This window comes from Barbatula barbatula (genome assembly GCF_947034865.1).
Source record: "Barbatula barbatula genome assembly, chromosome: 14".
In the NCBI taxonomy this organism is placed as follows: Eukaryota; Metazoa; Chordata; class Actinopteri; order Cypriniformes; family Nemacheilidae; genus Barbatula; species Barbatula barbatula.
The window spans coordinates 7,769,381-7,783,944 of NC_136777.1; the positions used below are offsets into that span (position 1 = coordinate 7,769,381).

The following is a 14,564-nucleotide window of genomic DNA, read 5'->3' on the forward strand; positions in this document are numbered from 1 at the left end:
ATCATTTGTTTGTAATACAGCAGATTAATATCTACATAACTCTAAACCGTGTCATGTTTTAATAACATGAATTTTAAGCACTGAATTGAACACGTCCTACATCTCTATAATACTCCATATATTAAATTCAACATGAAATGCCAGTCGCAACCCATATTTATACGTGTAATATTCATATATCATTTTTGTATTCATCTTTCTCATGAGGAAAAAATGTGTTGTATTAACACAGAATTAATTACAATGTAAAGATTACACATCCCAATCATAACATGTCGCAATGAAGCCGTATGATTGGAGGGGTCAAATTCTCAAAGGAATACTTCACCCAAAAATGAAATTTCTGTCATCATTTACTCACCTTCGAGTTACCAAATGTGTAAAAATGTCTTTGTTCTGATGAACAAAGAGAAAGATATTTAGAAGAATGCTTATAACAAGACACACGTAGCCCCCCATTGACTCCCACAGCAGGATAAATTACTTTATAATTTTTTGTTCTGTTAAAACACTAAAGAATACATTTTGAAGAAAAAAGGACAGCAAACAGTTCTGTGGCACTTTTCACTACCACTATTGACTTTGTATTTTTTCCTGCTATGGTAGTCAATGGGGGTTATAAGCATTCTTCCAAATATCTTTCTCTGCGTTGATTAGAAAACAGAAATGTATGTAGATTTGGAACAACTGGAAGGGGAGTAAATGATGAGAGAATTAAAATTATTTGGTGAAGTATCCCTTTAAGAGGTTGATTTGTGATATCAGCCGATAAAATGGAAGTTACGCTTTTAAATCATTCACCAATGATTCATGCACAAAAACCAGGAACATGCATTAAGGAAGTAAACAATTTGATTCAATTTGGATATTATGTTCACTTTAACACAACTTCTTCATCTCTGCTTCACCATTCTGCAACAAACTCCGTCTCCAAGTAAAACATGAATCCCTCCACAAATATCGACCCTTCCCGTGTTTACGCGAGCGCGTGTTTGTACGCATGTGTCTGCCTAAGCATCAGGAAATACCAAACCAAACATTCCAACCAGTCAGCACCTCTGGCCCTCATGTGACTACAGATACACAGCCCAGATTGTGTGTGGAAGTTTGCTCAAGGAGCACGAAGAGAAAATTTAGTAAAGTCAAGGCGGAGGGAGGGGGTATGGGAAGAATAATCTGATATGCATGACTTGAGGTTTCTCCCACTGCCTCTCTTTTCTTTTCCCTGGCAGAAATGGCAGTTTGCATCCATAATTTACAGGCATCTCCTCTCCGTCTTCTCCTGGCAATCTGGCATTTAGGGCTCCGCCCCCATCCTGACCTCATTAGCATAACATAGATGCCACCAAAAAAACACTCTTTCGGCTTCAAGCTGTTCCATGCCTCATCGGTAAACCAGGCAAAAAATGGAGAGACGAAACATTTTATATGCCGCATGTGTTGTTCAAACAGACGCCTTACCGACTTTTTTCAAGGAATCTCACATCTCTGTAATTGTGCCTGCCTTTAATAATCACGTAAAAAAACCTGACACTGGCGTTGCGAGGGAAACAACAAAGCAGCGAGTGATTTGTGAGTCCCTGCCGCTAATTAAAGCGCATGTTATACAGAGAGCTCTGTTGCCGCTCAAAAACACAAAATAAATTTGCCGTTCGACTGTGCTCGGGAAATATGAGCGCCTGACACCACAGCGTGCATGATTTCTCGTTTTCAGCGCCAATTACGGCGATGGAGTTAATTCAGGAAAGTTGTTTTGAAGATAACGCCATCCAAGCAGCACGTATGTGTGCAAATCTGCGATTAGGTGAACAATCATTAGCGCAAATGAGCAGTGAAGGATCATCAGTCACCGGGCTTACCAGAGGATGCAGTAGATTTCTTCGTTCAGGGTTCGGCAAATTCATTCACATGTCCTCATCAATCATAGAAGTGATCTGGAATAAAACAAAAAACATGACATAAATTACCCTGCAACACCTCATATTGTGTGTGGTGTATAGCTATTTCACAGTATGTATAATCCCTGTTCAATATATTCCCTGTGTGATAATGGCACATGGCTAAAAAAGGAAGCATATAGGAAGACTTGTGATGTAATGTTCCATCATGGCCTATGGCATGTGTCAGATATAGTAGACAGTCTGAGCGCTATACTTGGTTGAACCAACAACTGTTAATACTCAAAGTTATAACTGCAAGGAAGAAAAAAAGCAATTTTAATGGTCTGTTTATAGTAGACTCAAACTTTCAGTATTTAACCTCATCAATGGACCAACTAGAACTATGAATTGTTAATGATGGCATTCTGCAGTCAAATACCTTTGTATAATGACCATTTATTGACCGCTGCCCCAGGCAACCGTTTTGCTACATAGCTATGGTAGTTTCATGCATCTCGTATCAATATGCAGTCTTCACATAGTAAAATAAATCAATATTTCGTGGGCGTAATGTATGTGCAAGCAAGTAGTTTTTATATCAACAACACAAATATGAGTTTAAAACACGTAGAGCACAACAGAATTTGTAGAGATAGTACAGCCAAAAATAAACATTATGCCATCATTTATTCATCCTCATGTTGTTTATGACTTTCATCTGTAGAACACAAAGGAGATTTTGAGAAATGTTTCAGTGGTTTTGTGTCCATACAATGGTAGTCAACGGGGGCCAGTGTTGCTTGGTTATAAACGTCCTTTGAAAAATCTTTAATTGTGTTCGGCAGAAGAAAAAAGTCATACAGGTTTGGAATAACATGTTTTTGGCATAACAAAAATACATCGAAATACATTAATGGGATAGTTCACCCAACAATGAGAATTCTGTCATCATTTACTCGCCCTCTTGTTATTTTAACGATGTTTGTCATTCTTTCAAGCACAAAAGATGATATTTCGAAGAATTTAGATAACCAAACAACTTTGGTCCCCTTTGAATTGCGTTGGTTCTGTATACAATGGATGTCAATGGGGACCAACGGTTTTTGGTTAGTGACATTCTTCAAAATATCTTCTTATGTGCTTTCCAGAAGAAATAAAGTCATACAGGTTTAAAATGACAAGAGGATGAGTAAATTATGACAGAATTTTGGTTTTGGTGTAAACTAACCCTTTAAATAATAAAAGAACTAACAAAACAGGAAGCGGTTCTATTACTAAATGAGCAAAAAGAAACAAAAAACTAAAACTAATAACTAAATTGTAGAGTCAACATTTACAATTCCAGCCTAATTATGAACAATAACACTTAGCTTCTGCTGTGATATTTTAACTGACAAAATCAGAGGGGTCAAACAAAGTCCAGAACGTCCCACTGGAGCTTACAACAGTAGCAATGTTGATCTGCGCTCCTCTCGTAAATACAATAATTCTGACATGACTTAAAGGCAGCGATAATCTGTTTATATAAAACTTTCTGCCTTGGTTTATCTTTCCCATCAGCTTCTACCATTACACCATCCGTATCCTGTCACGTAACTGTCACTGCGCCTGAATGAATGGCCTAAAAATCCCAAAGAAAAAAAGTGACAATCCATCTGATTCCCTCCGCATGTGACCGGAGTGCACCATCTATTAAGTGTGTTTATTGCTTGAATCCCGCTATCAACCCCTCCAGACCCCTATGGCTATAATTTCATATGAATATTTCAAGTCAGCTTTTGGAAATATGAAACTACTGATATCCTAATGGGATCATGCTTTGACTATTAATGGACTCGTTTATTGCCACTGTATTTTCTAACAAATTTATAGCGCCCAGTGTGAATACTTTGGATATTCTGCTAGGTCATGGTGACTTCGGTTACCAAAATAATATGGATATTAATAATAAATACGTGTAGAAAGAGCGATTCCACGCGGCGCGTCATTAAATTACACTTAAATCACGTTGGCTTCCGTGACCCTCTCATTTATTGTCTCATGTTTGAGTCAAATTAAATTGGACACATCCTTTTAATTAACTAAATGCTCGACGGTACTTGCATTACACATTTGAGAGATGAAAAAACACATTAGCATCCTACCCAGAGAACACCCACCAGCGTTTTTCCGGACAATGAGGCCCAAGGACTTAAGATGTTAGACGTAAAGATGTAGTTATTCCTTAAGGATGGCTGCCGCTCTAGATTTCCATGGGCTACTACAGTTTTAATTGTTAGGCCATTTAAGCCCACATCTGATGAAACATCCAGCAAAGCTTTCCCGTGCCTTTACGCGAGCAGCAAAAAAACATAATTTGCTTATGAAGAAAATATGACCTTCAGGCTGTATGACTGATCTGGAGTCACTCTGCGTGAAAGAAGCCCAAGAGATGGGCCGATACGAACAATAAAGAAAAGAAACACTGGGGATACAGGAGGCCGAGACAGCAAAGGCTTGATTATCCACACTTTCACGGTCACAGAGCACAAACTGAGTGCCGTCTATAGCCGACCTCCTCCGGTTCTTGGACTGCAGTGGCGCTCAGATGGGCTGCTGGATTGGGGTGTATTGTCTGCGCTCCACACTCATTAGCTGAGTCAAGGAGGGACTTACTGGGGTGTTTAGCTTGCCCAGTTTGTGTGGCAGCTCAACAAGCTCTCCCAGCTGGAGGACAGCTCTCACATCACAGCTGCACATTTACAATTACTGCAGGTGCAGCTGGGGAGAGAGCAGACAGAGAGAAAACACACTAACAGAGGTGTCGTGCACAGTCGCTGTGTACTATACGTTCGGTGTCTGAATGGACGGTAATGACGGTTTGCCAGAAATGAGGTGGGAGTTGTTTACTCACATGTTTTTCCAAATCTGTGTGACATCCTTTCTTATATGAAACATAGTAAGGGGACATAAAAGAATGCTGAAGCTGGTCTTCAGTCTATACAATGAAAGTAAATGGGTGGCTGTCACTGTACACAACCTTCTGTGATCTATAAAACAGCATAAAGATGAGCGCAAACTTATTCTTGGATGAACTATCGCTTGAAATTCTTCATTCTAATAGACGTCTGTTGTTCCGCTCTGTGCAAAAAACTAAGATTCCATCATGAAGCCAAATTGATCCGAATGAGATAATGCCCTAACTGCATTTTCCCAATATTTGAAGAGAAAAATGGAAGCCAGGCTTGTGTTACCCCCCTCAATCTCATATTGATCCGAAGAGCCTTGCTTGCAAAACATTATCACAAAACTGAGCTTGCCAACAAATTACATGACAAAAGGGGCCATTGATTTGCGAATGGTTTATTAAGGAGACGCTAAAGCTGAAATGAATTCCACCATTTTAGGTTTCGTTTCTGGGCCACACGGTGAGGTAATGCAAGCAGGGAAAGTCAAGGGCCTATAATGTGGAGAACATCATACATCTGGAGTCATCTCAGATATGTGCCGTAAAAGATGCCATTAAGGAGAATGGACTGACAAAACACAGCCCGTCTAAATAATTCATCTAGGACTGAGCCTGCTGGAGGGACATCTTTTTTCCCCGTTTCCTCTTTAAAATAAGAGCTCAGGATATGCTTTCTTTGTGGAAAAGGAGTGCAAATTTGTAAGCAGGTGGCTGTACATGTGCGGCAGACCTTTATTTTTCTTTGTGCCGTTCAATGGAGACTGCAGACTGCATTTATTAGGCTCTTTTCCAGGGGCAACGTTTAATGGGAATTCACACAAACAACAACAAAAAACAAACTCACAACAAATAACGTGATGTAAGATATCTATCACCACGCTTTCTACAGCGAGGAGGTTGTGGGGACGCAATATATGCAATACATAAAAGAGCCACTTCGAAATAACATCTATAAATACGTTTGTTAAATTATTATATTGTTTATAAATATAATGACGTATAAATACAAATATAATAGCATTATTTTATATGAACATATTTTTTATTCTTATATTGATATTGTAATATATATTTTTATTTACTGTATCATTATATGTGTAAATTAAATATGAGTAAATAAATAAATAAATAAAAGAATTATATTATATAACAAAACCTACATACATTTTAGATATAAATAGATTTTATATTTATTTTGATTTTAAAGTAAATAGACTTGGCACATAAGTACAGTGTGAAACCAAAGAGTACCATTGAGATCCCCGATAATAAGGCACACAATGTGTTGCCAGCAAATCAGGCACCGTAATTCTACACGTTTCAGCAATACAGCTAAAGATTTTTAATTACTTCGGTCGACAGCTGGAAAATGCCACAGTAGCCCAAAAGTTCACAAGGCCCCTTTCATTGAAACTCCAGTTATACAGGCAGGCGGCCAAGCCTGCCAACCACCAAGCATTCAGCTGAGCTCCACCACTGGGCCAAGTCGAGCAGACAACCACAGCCATGCGCACGAGAGCGAGGGGCTTGCTGACATATCTACAACCCTGACGCAGGATTGAAAAAAATTGCACAGGCCCGCTCCAGCCTTTTCGTTGCGGCCGACTTGTACGTACCCAACAATTACCGAGCTATTTTCTCTGGAAGGGCAATTCCCTGTTTATTGGTATCCGCCTGTCAAAGGCTCTCCCTGTCAATCCTCAGCAGGAGCTTTTCTAACGGTCAATAGGCGAAGATTGAGCGTAACTCAAAGAAAATGAGCGGCATTCCGGTTCAGCCAGCAGCGCACCTCCGGTCCACCCGGACAGGAGGGAAGCAGTTTCCAAAAAGGATTAAAAACAACTGATATGCCAAAAGTAGAAGCTCCCAAAGATGGAGACCTGAACAGTGGCTAGTAATTTTCCAATACCACCAGTTAAGACAGATCACAGTAAAGCAATGGGGTGTTACGTGGAGAAAGGGAGGGAAGAGATGTGCTGATGTGGCATTCAGACATGCTTAAATACTCTGTAAAAACACTATATGGCAGACACACTTTTTATTCTAGTTAATCAAATAATCTTAAAGCTGCTAAAAGAGTACATAACATTAGATCATGAATATTACATTTCATTTTGTAATGTTGCCGTGTTTGAAAGTAAGCAGTCTGCCAAGTTGTAAATCCGAAGGTGAATTAATAACAAAGTTATTTACTTGGATAAAAAGTCGACTCTGAATCACGCAAATGAGTCGTCCCTAGTCAGATTCGCAAACCGCTGCTGATTTACGCCACTACATATAGTCCACGCCTACGTTTTGCTAGGACTGTCCTAACTTCACTCTTCTCCCCCAAACACTGTAGCTTGTGAGCCTCATTTGCAGTTGACCAATCACATCAGACTAGGCTAGCGAAAAGGAGGGGATTAGGACAAATGAATCACGGAACGAATCAATTGAGAGTCAGTAAAGAAGTAAGAACACCTGCCTATTATTACAAAACAATATTGTTTTTACACCTTCTATGTACGTAAACTTGTTTCTTGGACCTTAAAAATCCGTTTTCTTGGACCTTAAAAAACTATTTAAGCATTTATTGCCCAGGAAAGATGCAACATTCTGCTTTCTCACACTATCTGGGGTAAGTTGTCACAACGCAACAGTAGAACAGTTGAATTTTAAACAATAAAAACTATTCCTTACAGAGCAAATCTAAAATGTCTCAAACACAATACTGACCGACTGTAATAAATATTTCAGATCAATAGATAACAATTAAACACCTCACAATTAAAACACCTCACCTACACCAATATAACATTCATGAAAAACTACATTTTCCCCACTTAGCACAATATTTGTGAGACCTAAACCAATCCTTCATGAAAAATACTTTTCCTTGCCCTTTATGAACATTTATCTCCATAATATTTACTCAAAAAAAATGACATGCAAGTTCCCAAAAAGAAATCCCTCCGAATGAATTCCAGCCTGGGAGTGAGCATCTACCGCTCGCACAAAAAAACAATTTGGTGCTTTTGGAAAACAGCTTCCACCCTAAGTTTCATCACCCCACTCTCTCTTTGTTAGAGCTCGGAAATGCCTGAAGTTAGGAATGAAAATACTGGCATGTCCCTGCAGCTCAGGGGTGAGAGAGAATATTTCTCCAGCTGTGGAATGAAGTCAGCTCATCAGAACAGAGCCAGAAGGCCAGGTTTCCACCACAGATAACCATGTTAACCTAAAGAACATAAACACCCACCTCACGTTTCAGTCTGAAAGCATGTGTGCCGTGAGGGTTACCGAGCAATCTCTAGAAAGCGCCCAATGAAATGCGCCCCAATTTCAATTTCCCACAATACAATAGGCATGTCACGTAAGGCGCATTGCGAGCGATATCACGTGTAATTTTAAATTTGATTATGGTTTGTGCGGACACACTCACATTTACATGAAAACAGGAAACCTGTAAGACTAAACGTCAATGGAAAACAGATAGAAATGCATTCTGGGAGCTGCAGCAATGCAAGTCAACGGCAGGTTCAAGCCATCAATCTAACCCCCAGGCACGCGAGATGCGCTGGCAGTCCCGACTAGGGCTGGGCGATGTATTTTCATTTTTTTTCATAATCGACTTGAAAATCATCAAATAATATTTTTGTCATCAAATTCGAGTCCGAAAAACAAACTTAAAGAAGAATTTTTTTTGTATAGACTACATATTTTAAGCCCAGGTACAGAGACCCGCCAAAGCAAACAAATGCTTATGCCGTCACTTCTTGGAGCCGCTAAAACAATCTAGTCAGGGTTGGCGCATCAGCAAATGCAGAAATATTAATGATCATATAACGTAAGGAAAGAGGAACACGTGCCTGTTTTAGCGACATTAGATATTGGATAGTTTGCTTAATAGCCTACAGTCTTTAAAATGTATTACATAGGCTCAGCGCAAAGTTTTGGACTGCCTTCTGGGCCATTCTTAGTTTTAAACTAGTCATCTACACGGTTACAAAAGTTTCGTTTAAACGGCTGTTAAATTAGACATAGGGCACGCACATCCTTAGCTAAAACCTACATCGCATGATAGTGTTATAACGCGTTTATTTTCCCTTATTATCGATTATCGTCTGGTATCCGTCTGTTGTAATCGATATCGGGATAGTTGAGACATCGGCGATATACGATAACATCATCACATCGCCCAGCCCTTGTCCCGACACAATAAAATCTCTCAGCATTTATGTCACTGAAACCTTAGCACGTCACATATGTGGGTAGGACTGTAAACCTGAAGAGAAAACGTCTCGATGTATGAGGAAACATTTCTTTGTCTAGAAGAAGATAGACAGCTATGGACAATGTTGTGGACAAATAATAGTATCTAACAATAATTCATGAACAATGCTTCTTAAGTACTTATTTCAGCATCATTAAAAGGGAAGTCAATGGTGCCCCAAAAATCTCAGTTGCTAACATTCTTCCAAATGTCTTTCTTCGTTTTCAACCAAACTTATACAGGATCGGAATAAACCTGTCAAAAGCTACAGGTTATGACAGAGTTTTCATTTTTAGGTGTTTTTCCCTTTAACAAATGCTGTTTGTTCTTAGTTCATGTTAGCTAATTCATTTTTCAATGTTAACATATACAACCTCATTGGAAAGCCATTTTATTTGCAAAAACATTATTAGCTTCTTATAGATTAAATTTTAGATGAGAAAAATAGATGAGATTTTTTTCCTGAATTTATTAACATTACTTATCTATTAATCCCCCCAACCCCAAATATCCATACAACAGAGTCACTGGTGCAAAGACAACACGTCACTGCACATCATTACATCAAACAGCCGGTAGCATCAAACACAGCATCTCTTGAATTTGATGGTTGCTTTTGGATGTGGTGCTTTCCTGACCTTTCTGTCAATCCTCCAGGTTTCCCTATTAAGTGCACTGCTCTAAGTAATTTTCGATGAATCAAGTTGCCTATCTAATGCACTCTTATTAGGCCCAAGCAAGCCAAGCCCTTGACTCCAGCACATGCTGTACTTCAGGCAGGCCTTTTTAGCCAATGACAGCGGGGTGGCGGTGATGACATCGAGATGGCCCGCTCGGAAGCCTGAGGGCCACACTAAGGAGACACAAATATCTTCCTTTGACAGACACGGATACGTGACGCCACACATGCAGCTGTCTAAATGTTGCCTCGATTGTCGCTCTCGGCCTCTCTTGTTGCCCGCTCGCTCCCTTTCTTTCAATCAACTTAAGCACGCAGACGTTTTTTTGTCGGGGCGAGGGGTCAGCATTTGGAGGCCAACCTTTAGACGTGAGCTTTTGAGATGGATGAGGTTGGGGCATCGGCTGGAGCCTGAACACAACCCAGAGACGACCTCAGACGTTCTCAATTAATCAGGTCACGGTGCAGGGAATAACTCACTCTCTGGTATTTGGGTCTGGACAGTACCATGATCCACAGCAGCCCATGCTGGCGCGCAGCTATTTGCTTGTCAAAACAGTGGAAAGTGCGCTTGGGCGTACGCGAGGGTGTGAAACAGGACGCAATCAGATAGCTCAGGGTGACATTTAACCTTCATAGTTGGATGTGTCATAATGCAAAGTATTAAAACTTGATATTGAGTATGTAAAACGCTAATCGGTCATAGAAGATAAACAGCTGTGACTCCATTACCCTGACATTAAAGAGATTCTTCCATTCTCTCCATCATTTACTCACCCTTATCATTTAAAACCTGTATGATTTTCTTTCTTCTGCAAAACACATATTTTGGAAAATGTTGGTCACCAAAAAACTTCTGTCCCCATTCACTACTATTTTATGGACACAAAACCAATGCCAATGCAAAGTCAATGGAGACCAACAGTTTCCGTTACCAACTTTTGTGTTTTGCCAGAGCGAAAAAAAGCCATGTAGGTTTGAAATGACAAGAGGTGTTCGTCAGTACACAAAATATATTTTGAAGAACATCGGAAACCAAACATCACTGGCCGAATTAACATCCATTGCATGGACACAAAACTATTTCTCAAAATATTATCTTTTCTCACAGAAGAACAACATCAGGGGAAATAAACAACATTTATTTTTTTGGCCCACTATACCTTCAAATAGTCTTTTAAACTACACAAAATCCCTTTCACTCAGATCTTGAATGCCTTGCGTCTTTTAAATGTTGGCCACATTGCTTCTGCCATTCAGTCATTCAGAGACACCCTTATTACTGATACAAAAAAATCCCCATAATTTCTCTCAATTGCTTTGTTATGGCAGTTTTGGGGAAGCAGGGGAGCTGAATGCCTCTTCACATATGCAGGTGCATCTTAATACCAAACGTTGCAAAAGGACCCAACTAGAGGTGTCTGGGAGGAACCACAGACCCCAGAAAATCTGTCTTTCCTTATGGAGCATATAAATATAGTCCATAGTTGGAGGGAGATTATGTAAATATATGACTGAAGAACTCATATGCCTACTGTGAGTGTAACGTTTCTGGATGTCAGATACAACTAAAACGCAGGTTTGTCAAGTGAGAGCATTCGAACTGGTGTGCAACGCCTTCTACAGATCACATATAAAAACCTGGAAGTGCAATAAATATACATTTTAATGTCGGTCTGGGCAGAATCATAATGGACTTGGATTTTATAACCAACAGACTGTATCCATAAATCAACTCCAGACTGTTCAGCCAGCGAGCAACACCAACACAGTGTACGCCTTAAATCACCAGCAAATAAATGAGAACATTCCAAATAATCATTGCTGCTGGATGAGACCATGTGTTCTGATAACTCCAGACTTTGTTCAAGCTTACATCCCAAAGCTTCTCAAGTCTTCGATGGTCTCAAAATTAAAGTGACAGTTCTATCGTGCCACCCAGACTCCTTCTACCTGTACGCCGATCTGCTTCGAGAACGTATATCTCCTACATCTCAATCTGTGCATCATTGTGTGCTAGCGATGATATCTGGAGACATATTCAGATAAGTAATTCACATATCCTGTGCAGATGAATAGTACGCAGGTTTGTAATTGTGTAAGCAATGCAGTGATTTGTTTCTGTTCCGTCAGAACCCTGAGGGCTGCCACAGCTCGCTCAGCACGGCCCTGGACTGCCAGGAACCACACAATTTGTGATATTCAAATGAGCACATTGTTTTCCTGTTTACTAACACGAATGGGGGGGGAGAAACTCGATAAGATTAAATCATTCAGAAACAATCAGCCTCTGTGCGCAAGTAGCATTTGAAATGCATCGCTCAAATTATTAAGAGCCATTAATGAATGTGTCCACTTCTGATGCGCTGTATATTACGCCCATTTATCACGACTGCGTGGCCTGGAAGAGGAAGAGAAAACATCTTTTGTAATCATATAGCTTCCCGTCATGGGTAAAACACATATTATCAATTTTTAGAAAGTTTAGACGATAGTCTTTTTTTATGATCTTTATATCACTTAATATCAGTATGTAACCGTTCCTTATTTAGTCCCATAAAACCCATGCTGGGAAGTAGACATCCCTGGCTAAACATTTACTGAACATTCCTTTTTCAGCATTGAAATTAGTCTTTATAAAGAATTGATTTGAATTTGATTCATTTCTGTGAATCAGTTCAACCCTTCGATTCAATTAGTTGAATCAAAACTCAAGACTTCTTGATTTCTTATTGTTTGAGTGTTTCCGATGTGGATCATGTATGGCTTAAATATAATTTCTCCATCAAAAGCAAATACATAAGAACGGAAAATCTAAAATATCAAACTAACCTATTTCAGGATATTATCCATGTCAATGGCCTACCAACAGTACAGATCCAGTGTCCTCGTCCTCTTCACATCCACATGTGAGAACAAAAACATGCACACCCTGAGGTGTTATTTCTCTTCCACAAAAGACATAATTCGAGATGAATCGCTACATCTGTCCCGTATTGCACACTCAGTGCTTCTCACGAATGCACTTCTGGCACGAGTAGAAAGATATTTCTGCTTGTTTCAACACCTTCCATTCAGAAGGGGGTGTAAAACTTAATCTGAGCTGAAAAGTCCTAAAAGCAACTGTGTGGCAAATCTCCATGAATCACAACAAATTCTCCATTTTACCAAGAATGTGGTTAAAGTTTTGTATGAACTGTATTTATTGTCTTTAGTTAAGTGACGCTAGCGGTCACAAAAGAAGGCCTCTAAAGGTTTGACTGATTCTGAATGACTGAATGGGGGAATCATTTGCAAGGTGTCTATTACCGGCCTGATTTTTTATTTGATCGATTTAATAGAGTAAACATTCACACAGAAAGCTGAGCTTTGGGCACAAAGTAAATGTGTAGACTAGGTATCAAAGGGAAGTGAAACGCTGGGTGCTACAGGAGCTGGGATGTTGACGTTAATTCCTGTGGCTAAGCTAATCCTGCCAGTGCTGACATCCTTTTCTTTATCAAATGCAGCATGTGGCTTGTACACATGCCCAGAGAAAACCTCACCGTCAAAGTCATTTCTGACTGTTGAGCTTTGTCATGCGGTATGGCAGACAATGAAGACGTAAACATGATACTGCCAAAGCAAAAGGCGTCCGATAGGGGCAAGCCCCATGCGGCGTTCGACGCACAAACCTATTACGCATGCGTCAAAGTGCTCTCGTCCAAGAAGAAGAAGTGCTGTCGTGAATGTGAGCCATACACTGACGAGACACAGGAGAATATAACGATTAAAGTCGGTATCCTGGTTTGTTTTTCACACACAAAGCATTCTCGTCGCTTCAAAAAAGAGCCACTATGCGTGGATGGACCAATTTGAGTACTTTCTGGACCTTGGCAAAAACGGACACCATGATGTCTATGAGGAGGCCTGGAAATCTCTCCGACGTCACCTAAATATCTAAATTTGTGCTCTGAAGACGCCTGAAGTTCTCTAAACATGTTTAACGTCATGTGGGTGAGTAAAAAAAAAAACTTCTTCAGGATTAAAAAGAAATGAAAGAAAAATAGAAACTGGGTGAGACTTTGTCCAAAACTGGACCAATAGTGTCTAATTTGTGACGAAAGAATACATAACGTTATCATGTAAACAGTCCTGGTTGAGGAGAGACCTGTTAAACACTTTCAGGAAGTATCGCTTCTACTTTCTTAACTGTAAACGCATGTGCAGGATAGTCTGTGAAATCAGTGAAAAGGTTTTCCGATCTCACAACGTGGCCCCCGTCTCAGTACAAAGGAAGTGTAAAATTACAACAAGACCTCAATGGATGGCATATTTCATTACATACAGGCTAATTAAGAAGTTGCATTTGGGATAAAAACTCAGGCTGTGATAAGCATCTGCTTTAGTACCACAACAGATTGTTCAGTCCTCAGAGCTGCATGTTGCTTTGATATAAGAGGCAAAAAAGACAAAAACTCAGAATAGCAGACACGCACTAGAAAGGGCTGGAGTCGGTTGTGGTGCTGCTGTTGGAACGGGTGCCCCTCTCTGCTGTGTCAGTGTTCCAGGTGGAGTGTGGGAGGGAAGGCTGGTGTTCTGGCTTTTGTAATAGGCACCCGTCTCCGCAGACTGACATGAGTGCGCTAATCGCTTTAGCTGATCCCGCTCGGCTGTGTGTGAGGCAGATGTTTGTCAGGCCACAGCACTGCTCAGCGTTCACACTGCACCAAGCGAGATTAAGCACCTTTATTTATTTATTTACTTCCATCCTTTCATACCCCCGCCTGCCCCAGTTCTTAATCGTTGAAAAAAAGCAGTATATGG

The 14,564-nt window shown here is 40.1% G+C and overlaps 1 protein-coding gene across 2 annotated transcripts in view; it reads right to left on the reverse strand.

Moving 5' to 3' along the window:
* The window catches only part of zmiz1a (zinc finger, MIZ-type containing 1a), a 113,042-nt gene that overhangs the window by 67,391 nt on the left and 31,087 nt on the right, over positions 1 to 14,564 (reverse strand). For both annotated transcript variants that reach the window (XM_079472911.1, XM_079472910.1), the window contains one exon: positions 1,860 to 1,934. The gene's annotated coding sequence lies outside the window, so the exon portion shown is untranslated. The remainder of the gene's footprint in view (positions 1 to 1,859; positions 1,935 to 14,564) is intronic.